This window comes from Dicentrarchus labrax, unplaced genomic scaffold (assembly GCF_905237075.1).
Source record: "Dicentrarchus labrax unplaced genomic scaffold, dlabrax2021, whole genome shotgun sequence".
In the NCBI taxonomy this organism is placed as follows: Eukaryota; Metazoa; Chordata; class Actinopteri; family Moronidae; genus Dicentrarchus; species Dicentrarchus labrax.
This window is the reverse complement of record NW_026136724.1, coordinates 16,799,250-16,818,173: the sequence shown is the minus strand read 5'-3', so window position 1 is coordinate 16,818,173 and position 18,924 is coordinate 16,799,250. Positions and strand designations below refer to the sequence as shown.

The 18,924-nt window shown below is 39.4% G+C and overlaps 1 protein-coding gene across 4 annotated transcripts in view; it reads right to left on the bottom strand.

The window, feature by feature from the left end:
• Nucleotides 1–2,736, bottom strand: part of chrm2a (cholinergic receptor, muscarinic 2a) — a 66,289-nt gene extending 63,553 nt beyond the window's left edge. For 2 of the 4 annotated variants that reach the window (XM_051392401.1, XM_051392403.1), the window contains exon 1: nucleotides 2,602–2,736. The gene's annotated coding sequence lies outside the window, so the exon portion shown is untranslated. Of the gene's footprint in view, nucleotides 1–935; nucleotides 1,221–2,601 lie in introns of those variants that run through there. The other 2 variants (XM_051392402.1, XM_051392404.1) reach the window with 1 other exon arrangement.
• Between the last annotated feature and the right edge of the window lie 16,188 nt (nucleotides 2,737–18,924).

Here is an 18,924-nt window from a genome sequence, read left to right as displayed (position 1 = left end):
GTTTATGATGGAAACATAAGAGGCTGCTGGAAATCTTTATCTCCTAGTAAGCAAATGGCTCTTCTGTGGAAATCTTATGGTTCAAGTGGTTCAGAGGGCACCCAGTCATAATCAAGTATCCACCAAAAGTGAACATTTTCATAAAAAGTGGCAATTTTTTTTTTTTTTCCAAACAGCAACTGCAATCAGTTTGATATTGATTGGATAAGCATTCTGCACATACAAATATGACCACTTGTTCCCCTGTCGTGCTGTTTGAAAAACAACAGAGCATGGCTGAAGTGATGGAAACTTTGTAATGGATTCCAATGAAGTATCAAAATGCAAGTCCTCTCCTGTTTTTGGCAAGACACCACATCAAGGAGATCTGCATGAAAGTGCGAGAACAAAACCAGCATCGACCTGCACACCCAGGAACAGACAGCGACAATAACAGATACTTAAGGCGACATTGGTTCTTTTTGTTTACCTGCCATCTCTTCAACAAAAACCAATTACCACCAGCGACTTAATCAAGGTCAAGCCTCAGCACTCACTCATACACTGCACAGCGAAGTGCCAAATGAATGTCGAATCTCTGCACAGGTTGGTGCTACAGGTGAACTGTATCTGCAATAATATTTGGGACCCTGCTGTAAATATACACTTAATAGCCCGTGATAAAATATGAAATTCAGCAAATAATAATCACAAACAAAATGCACTCTGTCTTATGTAAAATCCCGATATTCACGGCAAGAAGGAGGCACATATAACACCACAATTTGTCTCTGTTCCACATTTAGAAGCAGCGTTCTGAGCGTCGGAGTAACGAGAACATATTTTTCTTCTCATAGAATTACTTTAATTTTTTATTTTAGCAGCTCTACTTACGCTCACTCTCAGTCTCTTATTAATGTAAGAGTGAAGTCAAATGATCCAAAACTAGAACCTACCTCCATCCTCCACAAGTTCCTCGTTCCACTGCACAGCTTTATCCAGTCAAATGAGAGGAAGAGTAGACATCTACGTTTTCTGGCGCCCCTTTTCATTCACATAGACGCGACTGAACTGCTGTGACTGCAATTGCCATTCTGATTCTAAAAGAAAATAGGACCTACAGCATAAAATTGTGGGGGGATAACAGATATCGAGAGTCCTCTGGTGGATTTATGGGCAACAAGCTCACTGCATGTCGTTTAAAGCATGATTTGGGAGATCCTCTCTGCGAGTAAAACAGCTCAACTATGAGACCCACAGTCACACAGTCCGACACAAACCTGCCGCCTCAAGTCTGTTCAGCTTCGAGCGTTGCGCTTTTACGCGCGTAGGCTGTGGCTGCGACGCAAAATCACAGCTCATTCTTAAATAGGTTTGAAGATCTCAATGCATATATAATCGCACCACTTTGTATTGGACTGGTTGTTTTATCGACCCACGGGCAAGAGAATCATATGGCAGCATAAAATATGATTTTTTTTCATCCCACTGTGGCCATAAAACACTGAAATCATGAAAGGTCGACCGAATTGAGGAGACAAGAGAGGACGCAGCTCCTGGGCAAATATAGACTCACAGATCTGCATCGCTGCTGTGTGTGGAGGGTTAGCACAGATTAGAAATCAAAGGCGGAGAATTGTGGAAGAACCCGTTATTGTATGAAGGCAGGAATGAAACGATATGCAGTACGCTTTTCTCCAAAGCGCCATGAGCGCGCGTTACTTTTAAACCGATTGGCATTATTTAGATAAATAATAAAAACATAGTTGGTAAAAATCGATTAAAGGGAAAAAAACACTGAGAAAATCGTATTAAATGGGGTTGAAGAGTGCTTATTGCACCAAATCTTTAATGAGGCGGTGCGCAACTGAAGGAGCGGGTGGTTGGATGTATTTGCCTGAAAAATAAAACTGATGTAGGCATTAAACGACACTACGGTATGCTTTGATACTCAGACATGTTCAGCAGTGGATGCTCAGGAAACTATTAGAAATAAACCACATACTAAGTTCTGCTCCCCTCTCTACGTCCATTATGCGCCATATGGCACAGACAGCTGTGGATCAAGCGTAAAACATGTTGTTGTCCTTGTGCTCGTCATGCAAAGCTTCCCCAGCAGTAGATATTGGCGGGCCTGTTTTTCTCCGGGATATTTCAGCCAAATGCGAGGCATCAAATCTTTTACATCAGTCACCTGGGTTGCTCTGTTGGCTCAAATCTTTCCTGAAAATAAAGTTACGCACTTGTGTCACTCTAGCTGACAAAAACAACTTTTGCAGTGTCTGAAATCTACTGGAAACACACTCAGAATATTACTGTAATGATCGAGTTTATTTTTATTTCGGCTTTTTACGCGCTGAAGGATCTTGATCACAGTTGTCGACATGGCTGCGTGAGCAATCCGTTTGGTATACAGAGAGTATCTGTCCCGTATCTGAAAAGTCTCAGGTTCGATCCCTGGCAACAACTACTCAAGACACTGTAGGAAAACAAGCGTTCTATCTCCTGGTCTTTCAGAGTCATGGTAAACCTGCTTGAGAAATATCGATTTTGTTTGGCTTTTATCAGAAAAAAACAGACTACAGTTCTTACGGGGAAAAGATTATTTAGGTATCGGCTTACCTGCTTTCATGCTGTCATGCTGGTGGCTTCTTTTGGTCCGCTTCATCGCACCTTGGCTGCATGTCTGAGGACATGCTTCTGGAGACAGGCTTTGGAGACGAGAAGCGCCTCGGCTGCACGGTAGAAAGTGGGGAGGTGGGGGGGAAGAGTGAGTGTGTGTGAGAGAGGGAGGGAGGGAGGGAGGGAGGGAGAGAGAGAGAGAGAGAGAGAGAGAGAGAGAGAGAGAGAGGGAGAGCTATAAGAAGTAGGCTGGCATTTCTTTGACGATAATGACAGTCGTTATTTGCCTTTTAGATTCGGGGAAACCAGGCTGAGCGATTACCACAAGTGCAGCAACACGTGATTTAAAACACAAAATCGCCCAAAGCCTTCAATTACATTATTCGTCAATACCCCAATTAAACCTCGTGCCAGCAAGATCAGACATATGCAACCAATTTTCGAAGAAAATCAGCTCATTTAGCCTGTTAGGACCTGGCGCTGACACTTTGCTATATTCATTAAATATATTTGAAAGCAATTTAAATGCCATTTCATTCATTTTCTTTAACTTGTTAGAAGAAGGAGAAGCTCCCATTCAAAAAAAAATAATGTAGAAACAACCGCAGCTTTACGCAGACCTACCAGTTTCAGCACCGAGGAGAGCGCACATTTGGGGGAGAAAAACAAACGTGTTCGGGTTGTTGGCAGATTTTACCTGATCAGGTGTGGGCTATACGGTACTCTGAGTACTCTGTCATGCAAAACCATGCAAAAGATAGCCAAACTAAAGTCTTTAAATGTAATATTTGCAGTCAAACAGAGGGGGAATCCGCCAGTGGGAGGTTGACAAATCACTTTCTGAATATCTCTGAGCAAGAGAGAATAAACCACTGAACAGTTCCACTTAATTTTAAACATTTCATGAAACTAATTCGAAATGAGAACAATTAAAAGTAGACAAAAGAGGAATTTAAATGTATGTATTAAATCTCATGGTTTGTTCCTCTCCATTCTGCCCATGAACTCGGTCCCCGCAGGGAGCCTGTTGATCGTCTCAACACATGGCCAAGGAGATCTGCTCTTCGTCACGTTGTATACATTGCGTGGCCTCAGCTGCTCTCCCTCCTCTCTCTGAAGACAGCTGCTGAAGCCGAATGACTCGTTTTATCATATCTGACTGGCACTTATTGAGACTTACCCGCTTAACACTTGTTTTAAAGAGAATTCCTGTCTGATTTATCTTAAGGTTGCATTTCAAAAACAGGGCTGCTGGTATTAAAGGCTTAGTGTGATTTGACATTTAGTACTTATTTAAACCTGCTACAGAGCCAAGATTGTTAGAGGAAATAAACAGAGGATGGGAATGTTTTACTGACATCTACTGGGGAAATAATCTCAAAAGACCTGCTCTCTTTATGTGTGTGTGTGTGTGTGTGTGTGTGTGTGTGTGTGTAGGTGTGTGTGCGCCCTAACAGGTCAGCTGTCTGCCCACAGGAAGTTAGTTTCATACACCATCAGCCCTCTTCCTCCAGGTCCTCTCACAGCACTGATGGACGGGTAACACCAACTTTATTTTAATGAATATGCTCCCTGTAAGAAACAAACAGTGCAATTTCCTACTCTGCCTCCCCTCAATCTCACAGTGCTATCACTCCAGATTTCATCCCATCACCGTTAAGACTTTAGTTTGTTTTCAAATTCTGAAAAAGAAGCTATTAGGCACAGTTTGAATGTTGCCATCCTGAACCCTAGCTGTCAATTAAAATGTATGAAGTGGCAGTGGTTTGGGAAACACATACATAATGTACTTGAATTATTTAACAATGTGGCTCGTGTAGTAACTGAGAAGTATAAATTGGTATGCTGAATTGCGGAGAGGTTGCATACATTTTATTCTTCTATGAAGAAAATAAAAATTAAATAAATACACAAGAGAGACTGTTCTAGTTGGGTGGCAGATGTCACAGTTTTACATATTTTAACTTTGAGTGAATGCATTAATGGCTTAAGTAAAGGTAGCCAGGTAGGGCAATATGTTGTTAGCACCACAATGAAAATTGTCGGTTCTCATTACTAAATCCCATCTGAGGGCCAGGGCCAACAAACATGTTGGGTGACAGTCAAAACACCCACCACATGCTATAGTTGTTCCTATTCACAACACATGACTCACAGTATCTGCACACATGCCGCTTATTACTCATATGAGTCTGTGTGTGTGTGTGTGTGTGTTGTGTGTGTGTGTGTGTGTGTGTGTGTGTGTGTGTGTCGGTCTTTTCATTGTAAACAGGCATCTCAATGGCCATGGGCAGATCATGTGTTGCATATGCAACTGTGTGATGCTGATGAACAGGGGAGCCTCAAAGGCCTTCTTGAGTGCACCGCAATTAGTTGAGGAAAATCCCAGTTTTTTAATGGATTCACTATTGCCAAAGTAAGGGGGACACTGTGAACAAAGAGTCGTCTAATGCACCATCCTGTAAATGGCAAATACATCAAAGTGCATTTTATGAAATTGACTGTTAATGTATTTTTCTTTTATGGTTGCAGAGAGCTGTCAAGGCTGTGGTGCGCTCCAGCTTCAACCTGTCGCAGTTGTAATCTTGTGTGTATTTAGTTCCTATCCTCATCTCAGGGTGAAAAGGCTCATCGGAAGCTGCGGTATGTGAGTTAGTCTTCTATTATGTCATCATTATGAGCCTCTGCTCGTTCAAGTGTTGTTCAAATACGTCTAACGTCTGGTGTTTTTGCACATTTGGTCTCGAGCAATCTAGTCAATCGCACAACTGTGACGAGGAAAAGCTAGAGCCAATTCAAAAAGCTTAATATAACACTGCGCAATGCATTAGAACAACACACTTAATGTAAACTCATAAAGTTTGATAGAATTTTTCTTGATTAATTCAAACCAACTGTACTGAGTGGAAACAGATGATGACAATATTTTCAGTGAAAAGTACTTTAGAAGATTCCGATGGAGTCTAAAGTGGATCAAAAATGTTATTTTGGTAATGGTGATATTCAGGATATTATGCATTTATTTTGGCTGATGTTGTAGCATTTTGTTTGACTATGATGTAAGAGACTGAACCAATATTACTGGGGTGAGGAAGGGTTCTGAACTTTTATGTTTCAAAAACCTCCCTAGTGTTTATTTCTTTCTGTCCTCCCCTTAAATCATGCTCCACCCCCAGTGTCTCAAAATAACAGCAATCAAATTGTACAACTTAACCTTTCATTCCCATGGACAGGGGAAGGATTTAACATTTTATACTTCTATTCTAGACTCACAAGGACAATCTCCTAGCTTTAATAGCTAAAACTGGGTGGCGACAATTAGACACATAGGTTTACTGTGTGCCTTGTGAGTCATCTACATTCTAAAATATTAATAATAATCATAATAATAAAAGTTTAATTAAAGGAAATAACATAGAATATACCAGGAGAGTCTGTTATATGTACGATCAGCGCAGTTAAAGTGCAGTAATAAATAGCTTAATTTATTAAATAAGGTAAAAGTGCAACAGGTCACAGACCTTAAGTGCATTCATTGATTCAGCTCATGTTAGTGGCTAAGTGGTGTGATTTTCCCTCACCAAGTTGTTACAGTTTAAAAACATTATCTTTGTTTAACTACTTCAAGTGTCTACATAGTCAGTTATTGATCACTGGATTGTCAATCAATGCGAACAGCTGTCGAGAGACTCAAACCTGCCGTTGAGGAAAAACCTCTTTATTAAACAGAAGGATGAAATAATCCTCTAGGCGTCTTAAAGCAAAGTCTTCAGGAACTCTCCAAGCTGGGGAGGATAGAGCAGTTGTATTAAGGTTCATCCTTTGATCACTTGATAAAAAAATAAGAAACAAGGACAGGATGGAATTTTTAATTGAAATTCAGTATAAATGTATTCAAAACGTCTCAAAATTTAGTTAAACTGCATGTCACAAAATACACTTTCAACTAAATTTTAAATGTGAATTACCTTAAATAAGGTAATTCAATTACGGAGTAATTCAATTACGGAGGTTCTCACATTCCCAAATGATATGCCTTTTTGTAAGTACCGTAGCCTATACTGCAGCTGCCATGATATTTGAGCTCAAACAACAATTTGGTGTGTGTACCACAGCATAAAACATTTTTTAAATGTAACTCTTCATTATTTTACCATAAGGAGACAGAATCAGTGAACCATTCTAGTGATGAGTCCATGACCCAAAATCTAGGATGTGTCGTGATATCAGGTAAATGAGCCGCAGTAGGACCAGTTTGTCTTAATCAGGTTTGGCAAGTCGCTGACAAGCTGGTCCCATAATTCTCTCAAGACCACAATAACAAAAGACAGAAGCAGAAGGGAAAGGAGGCAGCAGAGGAAATACAATATACACAAATCAATAGAGAGGATGGGGATGGCGATTTACCTGCAAGGGAACAAGCCAAACAGTGCCACAACAATTCTGAAATGCAGGCTAATTAATTGCTCTCACGAATCAGTATGGAAACACAATGTCTTCTTATTTTGTGTCATGAGTGTTTGTTTTTAAAAATGAGATGTTTTTGCTCAGGTCCTTTCTCCCTGTATGCTAATTTCCCTTGTACTTCTGTTTACAATTTGGCACGATAACGAGTGAAGGGACTGTTCTGTATGCATCAGCATTTTGAAGTATGTTTCACTGGAATCTGGTGACCTGCCTGCTGCTCTCTATGTTTTGCTGAGCTATTAGTCTTTGTATTTGGCAGTGCCATTAGCATGGCAAATCCACAGCTTCAGCATTATCCAACCCACTGATGGACACACCCTGGATGTAAACCCTGACATGTTTGCCTCTGCATTAATCCGTCTCATGTTTTTCTGTTCTCTGTGGTGACACTTTACATTTTACTGAGCTTTTCTTTTTTTTCCCCTCAAACCCATGTTTGTCAACTCTAAAACTCCATCAATCAGAATTTTCTGTATTGAATTACTATAAATAATGTGAAAGGTGCCACTCCTACCCACCAACAATTATCGTCCAACTCTGCAGCTCCCTGTAGTTCCAAAGAGCTTTTTAGTTACTTTAAGCTAATTATTTTTGTTTGTTTGTTTGTTTTCTGCTTCACAAATTCCATTTACAGCCACAGCAGGCAGCTGTTTCAGTAAAAAAATAAATAAAAAAGGCTGATAGACCCAAAGCCCAGCACCAAGTGACAAAGCTAGTGTAACACTGGTTACTCTTAGCGTTAAAACTACCTTAAGGTCGTGGGTAAAGCAAGAGCATCTGGCTTACTCGATCCACTTTAATGTCCGCTTCAACAGTAGGACAACTGAACACTATCTTACATCATATCACTCCACCAATCTTAACCATCAGTAACATTACAGGTGACATGCACCTTATGTAGTTCCTCATCTACATTGCAGAACAGAATACAAATATGTTTATATATGTAGTTACCATTAAGTAACCATTGCAAATTCAATAAATGTACTTAAATTCCTCAGGTGGACAAAACAACAATCCAAAATGAAAGTTAATGTTGCTCCATCTGTGCTGGATGTGTCAAGTGGCAATTGTTTGCTAACGCACAAATGCAATTTTGTTACAGCCTCTGTTTTTCCGGTTGTTGTTTAAATTTTTTCTGCCTTCAAATGGTAAAATAATATATATATAATAATAATATATATTGTCCACTTTAAACTAAGTTATCATGATATGCAATGTAAAATTACCAACTTTGTCTGGTGGAAAGTGATAGGGATATTGCAGCTCTTTCTGCTTATAAAAAAGTCTATCTCTGTAGGGATCATTTCCTTAATGTTGTCAGAAATTTAGAACAACAATCTGAGCCTGCTACTGGCAAAGCACTTTTAGTGATTGTACTCTGACTGACTCATTTGTCCCCAAGGATTAATGTTAGCTTGCATTGCAGCCATTGCAGTCCTTTTCACAAATATTTTTGCATCTAATTCTGTGAATTAAAGGCTTATTTTGAACAATCCAGCATTGGTAATAGTTGGAAAGACTGTGAAAAGACTAACAAAGAGTTTTATTTTTATTTCCGTCCCATTCTTTAGGTCTGAGATGCTGTTGGTCTAGTGCGATTTCCAGTGGAAAGTGAATTTGTGTATATATATAACCTTTTTAACAGTTTATCTTGCACATGCACAACCCTTTCACTTAGGCCACTTGGTGAGTCAGATTGAGTCATGTCATGTGTACCTAATGGGAGACAAAAATCTGTGGATTCAGTGAAGAGAATAAGCCCAATTTAATTTGTAAATGGACATAGTTTCCGGTTGACATCTCTCATCAATCTCATGTAGCAACATGTGAAAGCATAAGCATTCCTAATACTCATGGTTGTGCACCTATTCATGGTCAGCGGAGCAGATATTAATCTGCAAATATTGATTGAGTTGTCTACTATTTGAGAGTGGATTTTTGCTTTAAGCTCACATTTTCTCTCCGTATAAAGAGAGGGGATAAGGGAGTGAAGAGGCTTATCTATCATGCCTGGGGTTAATTGCCCTCAATCCAGGATCTCCTTTTGAATGTTTCCACGTCTCCAAATTAGTTCATTAGCAATTCTTTGCAATTCTTTTATAGTGTCTTAATTGAGGGTAATTAAGTGAAGTGATGGCATTAGTGGATTGGTGGACAAAGCATCAAAACCTCTGCCAGGGGTGTAGCATACATGAATATGTCATTAATGGTGACACTCAAGAATAAACCCCACAACCTCTTATTGTGCTAAAGCTTTAGATGAGCAATGTGTTCATTTGCCTGAAACGTTTTTTGTTATTTAGATAAGTGGGATAATTGGAATAGAGATGAATGCTGTACCAGAGTGCAGATGTGCAATAGAGCTTTGTTGAAATCGTGCAGACCAGCAGGATTTGGCCCTCTGTGTCACGCCTCACGGACCCAAACTCTCCACAATGAACTACCTTTATACTAAGGCCTTGTTCAGACTGCCACATCAAATACATGCCTATCCAGATTGTATCTAGCTAGAGTTTGGACAGCAAAAAACCCACATGAAATTGGATCCCATCAGATTTCTATAGTTTGTCTGGCTGCTCAAATTTCAAAGTGTATTTTGCATCACTTAGAACGTGACATACAATGACGATGTCAAATCCAGAGTGACAGAAGCCATGTCACCAGCATACATAGTTACTGACCCCTACTATGTATTGCAACCCATGCAGATAGGTTGGTGATGTCTGAATGCACAAATCCGTTCTGATCACTTGCAAGTAACGATGCGGACAGTCTGTCTTAAAGATCTGATTAGATAAACACACAAGATTTGCCTGTAGGCTGCACAAAGCCTAAGTTTCTTAATATCTTAATAAGTCTCTTGAAATCCTTTAGAGTTCTACCAGTCACACACTGAGGAAGGCAGAACCTGAAATGTCCATGTGTGTACTGAACCATGGCTAACGAGGGGATAAAAGTCAAATGTAAGAAGAAGATTTGTGAGTTCTCGCCTACAATGGGATTTCAATGAATTCAATGGTTTTGGTTTTACTTTTTACTTTTTTAAAGGGACCTGCTCCCTTTATAGGTAAAGATGGCTCATTCAAAGGTAACAACAACACGATTATATTCAATTTCTGCCTGAACAGATCCTTCTAAATGTTACACACTGGACCTTTAGTTCTAAATTATTGTCAATGCGTGTACATATCATAATGCACACAAACAGGCGTATCACTGTATACGTCCATGCAAAGACGATTTCCCACCTCTGTAACAGTAACAATGTTTTAGAAAAAATACCAACAAATGTGGGCATTGATCATCAGTACTTTTATTTGTAACCTTTCAGCTTCAAAAGCTGCATCATAAAAAAATGGATGTGGTCAGTCATCCTTTACCTGGAGGTTGTCCAAGCCTCACCTTGCTATTTCAATAAAGGAAAGAGGAGAAAACGTTACTTGTCTTAGCTACACAGGCTGCTGTTTTGGCTTTGCTCTGGGTCTGTCCTGTTGAAGATACTCTACTCCTTTTTATATGGTTCCTCCACCTGTGACTGCATTTTAGAGGACACTGCTTTTGTGATTCTGCGGATGTTCTTGTAGCCTCTAAATACCTCACCTACAGCAAAAGCTCTGTGCTGCAGTGACTCACTGAGACAGTTGTTTTGATATAAAAAAGTACCGTAAGAGGCAATTTGGCCTTTTGCTACATAGAGCTGTGAGACAAATACTTAGATTACGTGTTTAAAATCTGTACGAATCTGGCAGCTGTGCCCATAATGGAAACCCTGCCTCTGCAAGCAGACAGGGGATATTTAAAAGTTAAATCTTTGTGTCTTGTTTGAGTTTTATTCTGCCCCTATCCCCTTCTGTGCTTTTAACTTTTTAAATTGTCTCCTGCTCAGATAAGCCTGCTATTTTATATGGAGACAACTGAACATCACAACAACTACCCCAAGAAGTGTAATTCTTAGAAAAAGCAAGGCCTTCAAGGAGTTGTGTGTGGGATGTGAGCATGGTGCCAAGCACATTGTCTAATTATCAGTTGGAGATGATTAGAGCAAAAGCAGACGCTCTGTGACAATGCAGTAAAGCCATCAGTATGGAAAATTGCTTCAAAACTTTCTGCAAAGACTTTGTGTCCGTGCAAAATGTGTGCAAGCAGCAGCTGAAGCTGTTTTGGAAAAGTTTTTGTCACTGAATTATTAACCGAATAAAGATCTCATAGGAACTTTTCTGAAAAAAATAAAATCCTGTTATATTTATGTCTGAGTGGCTGCATAAACACTTGTATTTGCTCCTGGTGTGTCATTAAGTGACAATGCAAAATTTGGATTGATTTCATGGGAAATGACAGACAGATAGTGTGAGTCATAAAAATGCAAATGTTTTTTTTATGGGTGTTTTTTTCTTCATTTGCTTCCATACACTGTAGTCTCATATTGTGTGGACAACAACAAGCTGGAAATTGGAACTGTGCAGTATATCGTGGAAATGGCCAGATTGTATAGCTGTGTTCACAAAACGAGATTTCACTTGGCAGAAGTCCTCTCATTCTGGTAATCAAATTGGACCCGCCATGAGCTCCATCAGCTGAGGTAACCGCACAAAATGAAGTGAAGGAGGTTGGGAGTGGATGAGAAGGTGGTCTACTTTAGGGGTACAAATTATTACTGTGGAGTAAACTGGTGCTAGATCAAAGATTGTCAGCCAAGCGTGGCTCCCTTTGTCTCTAAATAATACGAAATTGAAATTGATTATGCCAAGTGGAGCAAGACAGTGCAAAGGAAATTGGAAAGTGTTGCTGGTGAATGTGGGAGAAACTCGGTGGTAAAGGAGGGAAGTACTTAGCCTACGCTGATTTGCGGCACTGATTAAGAACCCCTGTGGTGATGGTGGATCCATGATCCGTCTTTCTTTGGAGAAAGCATCCAGGAGCAAAATGCAGCAAAAGATCTGATTTCACATGGTGTATCTCTAATGGTGAAAAAAATGAATTAACTAATGATTACCACAGAATAGATTTTTCTGACCTTTTTCTTTTTACTTATGACCCCTTAAAATTAAGTGATATCAACCTCTTATCATAGTGAATAGCTTTACAAACACAGTTTATATACTGTACATTAAGTCTTTATACTACTAATGTGTTTTCCCAATTAGATTTTGTTTTTATTTTTGGGGAGCAGGATGTACACACAATGGTGGACAGTGGGCGTACATAGTTCTGGACATCAGAGACCGGAGTTTACATCCTAAACACTGCATGTGGTTAGGTTTAGTCAATGCAGTGCTGTGCAACGTAACTATAGAAAAAAGATGACTCGTGCTTTAGTTGCTACAAGTGGATATTGTGTTGCAAACGCAGATATTGTTGGTAAAACAAATGAAAGTCGATTAACAATATTCCCTATAATGTTAACAGAAAACATAATCCAGGAGCATTGTTTCTCTCAAACTGTATTTGCTGTTAAAACTTTTTAGGGGACAGGGTTTTGCTTCTTTCCGATTGGTTTAATTTCAGATTGTTTCATTCGAGAGTATCCGTTATTTCACAAGACAAGAAACATGATTGTGTGTAAAAGAATTATTAAATTTTTTGTTTCTTACCCATATCGAGAATCCTTGGGGGGGTCCTGACTGCCAGGTTGGGAAGCACTTGAGCAAATTTATTGTCAGCAATTAGCTAACAGATTCATCAGGCAAAACTGCCAAACATTACCTGGTTTCAGCTTCATTTGCTGCTTTTTTTTCTTGTAAAAAGAATATCTTTGGGTGAACACAAACCCAATCTTGCACATGCTTGTCCATGGAAAAGTGATCAATATATATCCAATACAGGACATAAATTATTTAAATATTTGATTCATTTTCAAGTACAGTTACATTTACATATATTTCCACAGAAATAGTTGTTTTCCATATACAGAGAGCAGTTAAGCAAGCCTTCACATTCATGTCATAATAAACTGTAGCCTTGCTTTGCAAGTGTACACTGATAGGTATCTCTGGTTATTTTTAGATAGGTATACAGCAAATCCCCCTGGCCACAGGCGGGTATGTATGCTATTTACACCTCTACACACACCACTTTATTGTCAACATGCTTGACAGTGTGTTGAAATTAAAGCTCTCCATACCACTCCAGTAATTCCAGCAGTGGCTATAATCTTTTCAGGTGGAAGTCATGAAAAACACATTGTATTCATCTGCTCATTCATTCCTGTGCTCATTATGTGTTGCTTCCAGTGTATAGGACACGGTTGATTTTATGGCCATGGGAGAAGTTTAGCAATATGGACAGTGGCAGTATAATTGAAAGTGCTGGTGCCTGGCGTTGAGTTTAAATCACTTGCTGTGATGAGGGTAATAAGAAACCACCAGAGGAAGAATGAAAGATTGGGAGCACCTTTTATTTTACACTAATTACAATGTAAATTTTAGCAGTAACATTAAGTATCACCAACCAAATCTAAAGGGAAATTATGTGGCACAATTAATTAGGAATCAGGGAGATGGTCAAGCTCTATATTTTATATTTATGGGTAGATTTTAATTCTATTGGATTTGCTTATTACTACCAGGAGGGTTTAATAGTCGAGGGGGTCAGCAGTTCTATCTCCTCTCCTGGATCGCTAAGTGGGTTTACACAGTAGCACTGGTAATGAGGAGACCAAACAACCTCACAGGATAGGTAGCCAAGAGGACCCTCTTCTGCAAATACAGTGCAAATATAATTCATACATTGAGAGAAAGCATTATAGAGTAACATGTATCGCTCTGAACAGTGAGCACTAATCTTTTTCCTAAAGTAAGGGGATTTAGGAGATTTAAATCCTCCCTGCTGAGAGTTTTACTCAGGTGGATGACTTCTGATTTCTCATTAGGCCACAGAGACTGGATGCTATTTGTTATACCTCTGAATAAGTTTGCCCTGCATGTGTGAGAAAAAAAAAAAGAAAAAAGTTGTGCCCATGATTACAATCTCCCTGAGACGTGGAAGGTGCACTGTAGGAGTCCATCGATGCTCTTTCACAGCTCATCAGAAGTCCCTGGGAAAGGAAAAGAGGAGAGACAGGAGTGTGGAGTGCTGACTGGCCAACAGCCAAAACACCGACTGTGGCTTAGAGACAAAATCAACTTGTATTTTTGGCAGACAGGAGGGAAATAGCGGTTGGATGACACTGACAATGACTGGAAGCTGGAAAAAAGGCTGCAGTGATGATGTGAATATATCATATGTATGTCGCTTTCTAACAAAGAACTAGATATTTAGGGTTTTTTGGTTAACTTTGTGTACTGTCTTTTGTGTTTAGAAATGATTTTAATTATATCGATTACCTTCCAATGTCACTTTAGAAACCTGTGAAAAAATCAGAAATCTGAAGTAAGAGTGTCCTCTGACCCAATCCAGCCACTTGAATCTTCATATATCTCAATATAAGTCAACAGAACTTAACCACATCTTCAATAGCAAACCTCTATTGTAATTTAAAATGTGATACTTTAGATGTTGATTTTGCCAAAGCAGTTGGAGAGAAAATGATCCATCTGAAGGGAGGATTGGTGAGAAGCGACAGTTGTGATGGGTTTTTCGTGACATAAAGAGGAGAGAGTTTGTATTGTCTTATGAGCAAACTGTGAGATGATGATATCCTGGGGACACATGAGACAAACAAACACTTCAGATGATTATCACTCATCGTCTTATAAATCGTCTTATAAACTGGGAAAGTGTGAGAATACCAAGCCAGAACAAAGTCTACAGAAGTTTGCGAGCAACAGCCTGGTGCTGATAGCTCAAAACCTAATCGGCTATCCACAGTGGATCTGGTGTGAGTAATCACACCTTGACAATGCACGTCACTTAAATTAGACACTGCAGATGGAAAACATGCTACCTGCTGCCTTCACAAAGCTCAAAAGGGAGTTAATCAGCTATAAGACAAATATGTCATCCAGGAAAGCTGTCGCGGATGAGAGATGTTGGAAAAAGAAAAAGCAATTAATTTATTGTTCTTAAACTTTTATCCATGAAGATTCTCAATCCATAGGCCATAATCTATTCAGACGAACTGAAGAAGCCCCTTCGATGAGAGGCAAAACATCTTCAAGAATCTAAAGTCCAGTTGCCTTTTAACTTGGCACTTATATAATATACAAAGAGGTGCACAGTACACGGTGTGCTGTTGATCAAAATGTGAGAAATTTTGACACTAAAACTAGAACACCCTGCTCGATTGTGATGTTGTTAAAAGTTGTTAAACTGGCGGCTTCATGAGCATTTGATGGTCATTGCTGAGAAAACCAAACCGTTAGGTAGATTGATGATGAAATGTTCACAAAGAACGCAAATGTCTGTAAAAAAAAATAATCTATCAAACAGTTCTTGAGACATGTAAAAACCACAAGTTTCAACCTCATGGTGGCACAAGAGTGAAAGTCAGGGGATTACCACAGTCATTAGGATTTCTTTTTTTATTTATGTATGCCATCCCTAAAGCCAGACTAAAAGAACACACCACTCCAGAAGCACAAAACTACAGTAGAGTTGTTAGTTTTAATAATTGTGTTGTTGGGAAGATATTTCTGTAAAGATTAGTGCATGTAAGGGATGTTCCATCATCATATATGGCTTTGTGCATTTTGCAACCAAATTAAATGTCAACTTTACAATAAACCACCAAAGTTTAGTTAAAAAACTCAAGTATGTTGTGTATCACAATAAAACAGATTTTGTCTCAGCCCTGGTTATCATAAGCTGTTGCAGCTGTAAATGTGAGTTGTTATAGAATATTTCCTTAAGGTGTATTTACAATACACTGCTGCACTACATGTTCCACTCTGGTCAGTACGGTATTTACCACTCCAGAACTGGTGGTGCTGTACTAAATGGCTTTCTCTGAGCTACAGTGCTAATGTTGCTTGCACTAAATTGCTCCATTTCAGAGACTAAAGCGGTGTAACAAACCTCCTCTTCAGTTAAATATTGGTGCATTTGCTCATATGCCGTCAAATGAAGTTATGGATGAGACTGGGAGGACAGTGGAGGGAGACGGTCCACCGGCCAAGGACCACATACCTGTCCCTCAGCAAAAAAAACAAGTGCTGCTGTAAACTTAACTTATCCCGCCCGGCTGTGACAGACATCTGTAATCTCCTGTCAGATGATTTGGAGATTAATGCCAGCCGTCCCTATGCACTCCCAGTTGCTGTCAGAGTCACTGCTGCGCTGTATTTCTTTGCAAGTGACCAGCCTGAGTTCTATTGCTGGCATTAGTCTCCAAATCATCTGACAGGAGATTACAGATGTCTGTTACAGCCTGGCGGAATAAGCACACATGCAGCTCCGTAAAACTTTCTGAGTTCGCCATTTAAACAGGAATTCGCTAGGTGCAGACCTCCTGACTTTTAAAGGGAGTGGGAAATGAATTTATTTAATTCATGTTACACCTAAAACATACCTATGGTAAGAATTGAGAGATGAAATACAACCCCTTTGCACTTCACTTTTCAGCCAGATTACTAGCCCTTTAACTAACAAAAGTGAAAGACCGTGCCCTATAGATCCTTTAAATAAGGCCCTTTCAGTTCATGCAGTGGTCAACAGTGATTGGCTGTGCCTACAAAGTTTTGGAAAAGTATATGCAAAATACTGAGCACTGAAATGCACAGAGACGTAGATTATACAGCAGGAATGGGATGTACATTTTTTATATTTTTCTAAAAATATGTTACTATAGACCTTTAAAATGGCATTTTCATGTGCCATTATAGGGAAAACACAGGTGTTAACAATGGCTCCATTCTATTGACGTATCCTGGTAAAAAAATGTGAGAGTGAGCCAGCATGCATAATACCAGCACTGTAAAACCAAAGCAGCTAAATGGAATTCAGACATCATTCATTTTTATCATTTATACTTTGTCAAAATGTCTTCTTTGTAAAAGGCCTGTTGGAGTGCACTATAATGGACAAGAATTCAAGCTGACCAAAGCTGCTGGTACAGTTAAAGAGCTCCCTTTCAAGCTCACAGCGGCTGCATTTGGGTAGATTACAGTTTTAAGATCACCATTAGCTATATCCCACTTTTGGAGACTAGCCATGTGCTGAGAGTTATCTAGTTAATAGATGTTGAAAGATAGAAAACAGCTGCATATCCAGCCAACCGTTTTGAGAAAGTTACTGTTGATTGTGAAGAAGTCATGAATATTTAAAGCAATTATAATGAGAGGCTTACTTTTGTGAGGCACTTAATGGTCTCTAAGTTATAAATGAGCGGTCAAAAGGTTGAAGCCAATGTGAGAGCTCAAGAGAAAGTCATAAATCTTGTAGCAAGTTAATTGGTAGCGCCTGTTGTCTCTTGATACGTTTCCAGCACTTATGCTTCCCTGCTTCCTTTTTCCTTTCTGTCATCATTGTCTTCTTTTTCATAGTTTTTCTGCCTTTTCCTCTTCCTCCTCCTTCATGTTTGTTTAATGCCCTCCTCCGTTTTTTTTCTTCCTCTCCTTTACTCATGCTCACCTATAATCAAGGCTGTTTATATTGAACCATAGAGCGTAGTGCAAGCCAGGATACAGTAACAACTCCTGCTGTCATAAAAACCGGAACATTGGCTTTTAATGAGCTTGTGTAGTGGCTCTTAAAGCGGGAGGAGGAGGCCCCCATATATCAATGTTTAAAATGGTTGTAAATGTATACATTATAAGAGTTTTGTTTGCTCTGGGACCAGTGAGAGCGATAACAAGACACACTGACTTTGTGCTGACTCTGCAAACTGCTCACACAGAAAAAGTCAAGCCAGTCAATACTCGAGACACTTAACAGGTAATGCAGATCGATCAAGTTCACACTTTTATTGGCACTTGGACATTTCGAAAGCGTTAGAGGCTTCTCCGAGCCAAACAAGTCAATATTATCCCTTGAATACATGTTTTCTGACATGCTGCCCAGCATATATTATTCATTAAAGAAGAAAAAAGTGTTTGGAGCTCTTTGCTCTAGTGCATTCTCATATCATCATTAATTATTTCTAAGTTCAACTGTGTTTATTGTTTTGCTCTGGATTACAAAAAGAAAAACGTACAGACCTGATTGAGCTGTAAAAACACACAGATCTATAATGTCATGGTAATTCCACAGGACTTTGTTTTCTTACTTGCTACCATTATGTTACTGTTACTTTGCAAACTCCAGAGCAAACTCCAAAAGGTTAAATAAAACATCCCTGAAACCTCTGTCAGTTGCTGTTTTAGCCACTTGGGGACAGCGGAATAAGCTGTGAACACAACATTGACGTATTATCACATTATAAAGTTGTTGTGGCAAGCATGTTGGCAAACAGTTGCATAGTCACTTGTCTATAGCCATCTGGTGAATGTAAGTCCAATTCATTATCCTTTTAGCTCTGGTCTCCAACAGCTCCTGAGGGAAATATTTTGTTCTTCGGCTGCTAAATGCTCCACCAGCTAGTCGCCAACCTTTCTTTTTGCCATTTGATGCTGGACAGGCAGTGTGCAGTAGGTTTATCACAGCTAAAAACTGTGGAGATAGAAACAAGAAAGGTTGTAAAACCAAAACAATGAGCTATGAAGAGCTGAGAAAAACTGCCCAGTTGAACAATAACTCAGTGTTGGTTTGGCACTAGAGTTGTAAATTGTTCATATTACTGTCATGGTTTTGGGTTTCCTTTGGTTGTTTCCGGTTTTATTTTGCAATCTTTGTCCTCTGATTGTTTGCCCCGCCTTGATTATTCACCTGTGTCATGTTTTTTCTTCCCCTTACCTGTGTATTTAATCATTGTGTTTTTTGGTTCTCTTTTTTGGTCAGCTCAGTCTTATACTCATTTATCTGCCTGCTTACCCATTCCCA